Consider the following 6,502-nt stretch of genomic DNA (forward strand, 5'->3'; position numbering starts at 1 on the left):
TTTTGATAATTAATTTCATTAGGGATAAAAATGCTGCTATGATCATTCAATGTATGCATTTCTAAACTAGCAGTGTTTTGTTTGAGGAGATTGATGTTTTCCATTATAGATTGCATACAAGGGCTCATGTGAAATTGTTCGTCCTCCCCTTGTGGTGATTGATACATGGGTGCATGGTCGTTAGGGTCTATAAATGGTTGATCGCAACCTTGAAAAGGTTGATTATGGTCCCAATAACCACCATCATAATAATCTGTAGGTTCTACAAACCTTGGAATTTCTCCAGTCCGCCTAAATTCATGGAAAATATAGCAATTCGCAATAGTGTGGTCTAAGCCATCACATGCGGGACATGCATAGATTTCAGGTTGCCTAAGAAAATTAGATGTGACAGATTCCTCATGTGATTGCATTTCTAAAGCTGCGATTCGAGCTTCTAATTGATCGATCAGAGATGATTGTGTGGGTGAGGCACTAGCAAAATGTTCATTTTCACGTTGTGGCGAATGATGCATGTGTGAATAGTCATTAGGGTTCAAGTATTGAGGCTCGGGACTTTGAAAATGTCCATAATAATTCCTATGACTATTGACATCATGGTCTATGGGAGGTTCATAACGTGAAGTATGTCCACACGCAAGTTCTCTAAGGGATTTGTTGTATTCCCCAACTGTAGACCAAGATCTAGACATGATTGGGCTCAAAAGCTAAGTAACTATATTACAAAGCCCAAAATTTGGTTTTTAATGGGTTTGGATTTTTGGGAAAAATTTGGTTTTTATGGGAATGAAAAACATTTGGTTTTTGATGGGAAACATTTGGTTTTTATGGGGATAAGCCCACTGTTTTGGTTGTGCTTTGGTGAGGCAATGGGTTTGGAGAACTGTTGTGAAACAGAGCCCAACTTTGGCCTAGAGTTTGGGTACACGGCCCACTAACGACTTTAGTAAGCCCAGAAACTAATGAAGCCCAGCTGAGTTGGTAGGTTCAGTTAACCTTGTTTAGGTTGTTTGTTGGGTTTTTGAAACCCAAAATTTTGATAGGGACAATCCCACAGTTAAGCTCAAATACAAACCCAAAAGTTAACTTAAATTACAAGCCCAACAAAAAAATGGAAAAAATTATTACAAGCCCACAAATTAAAAATGGAAGCCCACAGGTTGGGTTCTCTTAATGGGTTTAGGCTTACCTTTGAAGCACAGCCCAGCTGCTCAGTTTGGTTGCAAAAGCCCAGTTGGGCTTTAGATCATCCTAAGCTTTGGCTTTTCTGAGGCCCAGTTGGGTATTTCAGTTGCAAAGCCCAGTTGGGCTTTGTTCTTTTTCAGCTGCTTGGAATCAGCCCAGTTGGGCTTTGGATCATAGCAACAGCAGGACCAGCAGGGGGTAGCAGCAGCTTGCCTTTGCACAGCAGCAACAGCTGAGGCACAGCAGCAGGATCAGGAGCAGCAGGAGAAGCAGCTCAGCTCTATTTGGGCTTCACAGCAGCACATCAGCACCAGAGGTTTGTTCTCAGCCTCACAGCAAGGTCACAGCAACAACAGCAGGGGCAACAGCTTCAGCAACAGGAGCAATTCAGCAGCAACAGGCTGCAACAGCAGCACCACAAGCACCTGGCAACTCAGAGAAGAGGTTCAGTTCCCAGAATGATGCAGTTGAAGCAAAGGAGAAGAGATTATGCAAATGATGCAGATGCACTAGAGGTGGTACTAAGTTACAGCTACAGATGCAATATGCAAGATGAGTACACTAAGATGCTTATCAGAACTACACAGCAGGTATGAGCATGCAAAGAACAGCAAGAAAAACTTCAAAAACACGGCAGCCAAGTCCCCGGCAGCGGCGCCAAAAACTTGGTGGGTTTTGAAAACAACCTACAAACTGACCTGCAAGTGCACAGGATCAATTGTAGTTAGTGATGGGAAGAAAAGGTTTGTCCACAGGGACTTGGAGGGAGCTATTGAAGTTTTCTAGCTAGTCTGAGCTAGTGACAGGCAGTGAGATAGTGACAGTTACAATGGCAATGAGCCAAAGGCAGTGAAGTGAAGAGTGAAGGTACTAGGGTCTTTGAATCCACTACTTGATCCTAAGCTAAGGCAGTACCTACTCAAATCATTGTTCTTGTTTCAATTCAGGGAAGATCATAATGGATGATTTTCTTGGCTAATCTTTACTCACTTGCCCCTAGCATCAGCTGTCTTCTTACAGCACAGCTGATCACAGGCTTGTTGTTCAAGAAGCTATCTATCACCCTAAGACAGTTAAACACAGTCCTTCAAATGGACTGAATTCTTAGCTACCATCATTCTTTCACCCCTAGAATCAGTTGTCTTCTTACAGCACAACTGATCACAAATGCATTCACTCAAGTAGATATTATCAGTCCTATGACATTTAAGCACTACAAGAACAATTAACATGATCATGGATTAACCTAGCATACAATTCAAGAGTATCATCTAGCCCCTAGCATATGAAGTTAGAACATATTGAAACTAATTAACAACTGGAATTGAAGTTGAACTAGAACATTGAACTGAAACTAAAATTGGAATTAAACTGAAATTAACAGGACATTGAAATTAAACTGAAATTAACCCAAGTAGGGGGTATCTCGGCTAACCAAGAACACCCACTACACATACAACACCCCTTCTATTTATACCCAAAAATATGAATTAGGGTTCCATATGTTCTTCCCCAAAAAATCCCCTAAAACAGTAAAATTAGGGTTACACAATTTTTTTACCTAATTTCTCTGATAATTGCTCCCTCACTTCGACCCATGCTTGTACTTCGCCTCCTGCTCCTCTCCGTGCTTCTCATGCCCTAAACCTAGTTGTTCCAACAAACCCTAATCTAGGTCAGTGAGATACAGTTGGGGGTTAGGTGGAACAATTAGGTTCTAGGGAGATGGGGTGATGTTGTACAGAGTGGTATGGTGGTGGTTTGGTGGCTGTTGCAGGAGGGTTGGTGACGACAGGGAAGAAGGTGGTGGTGATGGTGGTGAGGCAGGGTATGGTGGTTGCAGACGGGGTGAGCTCGATTAGGTTCTGGCTAGGGGTTGTTTGGTTTGTGGGATATGGACTTAGGTGTTTGAGTGTTGAGCGGGATCATCGAACCTTGATGTTCGGTGATGAAAGGCGTAGGATGATAACTTCTGAAACGGATCTAACGGAGAAATTGAGACAGATCGTGAGCGACCGTTGGATGCAAAAATACAACGAAACTGACGGCTCAAGATGGAGTTAGGTGCTGTAGTGTAAGGCGGAGATATCAAACGTTGATGAACAGCAAGGGAGCGATCGTTGGATTCAACTACCATCTGATCTGAAGGCTTGGAATTTCAGCGCTGTGGTGCTTGGCAGAGACTTCAGATTTTGATGCTCTATGAAGGAGCGACCGTCGGATGCTTCTGAGAACTGATCTGATGGCTGAGAACGGAGGCGCTTTTGTGTGTAGAAAATGAGGTTGTGCGCACCATTCTTCGCGGCTTCCTTGCGTAATTTCTCCCGGCTTTTCACTACTTTTCTGCTCTTTTCGCTCCGCGACTCATTCGAACTTTATTTATTACCTAAAAATGCAAAATTAATTAATAAAAATATTTATTCTCGAAAACAATGAAAATACAGAATATGGGATAAAATGTAGAATTAATGCACAAAAGATGAGTTAAAATGCCAACAAAAAGGGATAAATATATACAATATTTGGCACTCATCATGTACCACAGTGAGGTGGTTCGGTTTGGTGCTACCTCTAGCCTAGCTGAACGCCCTATTGCTCCTTTGAGGTAGCGTTGTTTTAAAAGCTTCTCTGTTTATATATATATATATATATATATATATATATATATATAATGTTGAATTATGAAGGTGTGGTTGTTTTATGACTTGTATCAGAAAAATGGTTTCTGGATACTTGTGTTGATAACACTTGTGTTCGGTCCGTTTGAATAGGTTGAAAACCTATTTATACAAGTTATTGAGCGCACTCTGATCTCTTTGGAAGTGGAGGAAGTTAAGTAGTGGAGAAGTGGGTTTGTGTGGAATGTGGTGATCATCGTGTTTCCGTTATGAGGGAAGATTAATCACACGTTCACCCACTATCTCATTGATGTTAACCGTCCGTTCTTTCCTGAGACTTTCTCGTAATGGGCGCGTTGCACGCCGCACGCTGTAAACCGCCAGACCAATACCTCAGTGAGCATCCCCTAGTTTATGACATGTTTGACGTCTCGAGTAAGTGGGTCAAGTCGTGGAACTCGTTGCTGAAAGCAGCACACAGTGCTTTTGGTCAAATAATAAATTATTTGTGAAACCAATATTTATAAAGCATTGCTTATAATTGATGTATGTAAAGCATCGCTTTCGAATAAGTAGCTGAAAACAATCGATGTATTAGAAGCATCACTGTTTTTGAGCTCGATCGAATCGGTCACGGATTGAGCGTCTTAAAAGTAGCACGACCGACCATTTTTGGGTGACCGTTTGAGGACCCTATGGGCGTGCTATGACTTGGTCGATCATTTCCTGTGGATGAATAGTGGCCAGCGATCACAATGCTGCTTTGTTAGTTTTCTGAAAATAAATCTACGCTGTCCGACTAGGCTGGCGAAGTTGGACGGTCGTGATTGATTTGCGGCAGTTGTATATTGTCGTTGATGTAATTTAGGGTTTAAGGGTCGTGTGGACCTCCCTATTTTGGCTAGTCGAATCAAAGCACTGGGCGTTGATTCGAACAGGTCGCTTGTCCATGTGTGAAGATGAGCTGTTAGTGAGTGCGTTGACATCTCCTCGGTCATCTAAGATTGGATCTAAGCCACTCGATTCGGATGGCGAAGATGAGTGGTCACGATCGATTTGCGATAATAGCATACTACCGCAAACATAAATTAGGGTTTAGAACATCCGCGACTACTCTAGTTCAATCGAGCGATTCGATGCGTTATTGACTTCTCACAGGCAAGTCGATTAAATGGTAATGAAGTTGAACCCGCGGTGAACTCATGTCCACCTTCTTGATCGTCTGAAACGCAATCTTAGCCGTCCAACTAGGCTGGCTAAGTTGGACGGACACGACTGATTTGCAACAGTAGCGTGTTGCCGCAAAGTTTTTTTTAGGGTTTTCAAACGACGCGTTCTCCCTACTTTGGGCCGGCGATTTGATGTTCTATGGTCTTGTTATGAGCAAGTCGATCGACCAAGTGTGGAGTTGGATCGATGGTGAACACGTTAGCACTTCTTTAATTATTCGAAGGAAAATCTAAGTCATCCAACTAGGATATCTAAGTTTGGCGGTCGTGATGTTTTGAGACCGTTTTGGCCGGTCTTAGCTTGTTTGAGCTGTTTTTCAACATCGCGATCATCCTACTTTGGGCAATCGTTTTGATGCGCCTACGGATTTTCGGGTGAGGTTAGATCGGCTAATGATGAAGGTGAGTTGCCGGTGAACACAACGACGCCTCTTTGATCGCTCAAAACACGATCTACGCCGTCCAACTTGGCTGGCTAAGTTGGACGGATGTGATGCTTCTAAGACCGTTATGATGGGTCTAGCTCGTTTGAGCCTTCTTTTTAATAGCGTGAACGTCCATGTTCAATCCATCGTTCGAGTGTGCAGCGGATGAGCTAAGGAGTTTCGACCGACAAGGATTTTAGTGGGCCCGTCGGTGTTTATCGTGACGATCTCCTAGTCCTATTAGGATTAGGCTAGACCTATTAAATTGTGTGGACAAATCATGTGTCCGTGATCGTTTCTTAAGACTGATATGGACAGTGTGGATTTCCCTTAAGGAATTTAAACGAGTTCGATCGCGCTAACTTTTAATTAAAAGGTGTATAAACACGCTAATCTCTTTGTCAGAGGATGATGCAGCCTATGTGAGTGTTTTCATGCAGATCTCAATACTGACACTTCGGGAGACTCATGCTACTCTTCTGAGAGTGAACATTTAACCGTCATGTCATGTCATGTCAATATTGAGAGTTCGGCTAGGAACATAGCATAGGAAAATACCAGGAAAGTCATGCATTAATGAAAGATAAAATTCACAGAATATTTTGGGATTGCTGTTGCACGCACCATTCTGAGTAAATTTAATATATATAGATATATTGAATTGCTCAATACATATGTGAGAAGAGGCTTAAGCACTCAATTTTTTTAAATGGATTATGTTCCTTTACAGGATGACAGCGCATTAAATACAGGGTTTACGATTTTAGCCCTTGAACTAAAAACCACTAACAACATTAAGTCCCCTGCTTAGTACGTAACAGTGACATTTTTGCGGGGTAAGCACTAGATGGTGATAAATAAAGGTAAAACTTATGAGACAAAGTTAGATGTTACCAGGAGAGATGGGTCGACATGTCCTTGGAACATGTCATGTTCAAGAGGCGTCCAGGTAAGCGTTCCCCTAGCATGATGTAGGTTGGCCCCAGGTAGATTAGGCATACTGTTGGTTGGGATCTCAAACTGCATTCCATGTCCCTAGTACATA

This window comes from Papaver somniferum, unplaced genomic scaffold, assembly GCF_003573695.1.
Source record: "Papaver somniferum cultivar HN1 unplaced genomic scaffold, ASM357369v1 unplaced-scaffold_133, whole genome shotgun sequence".
Classification (NCBI taxonomy): Eukaryota; Viridiplantae; Streptophyta; class Magnoliopsida; order Ranunculales; family Papaveraceae; genus Papaver; species Papaver somniferum.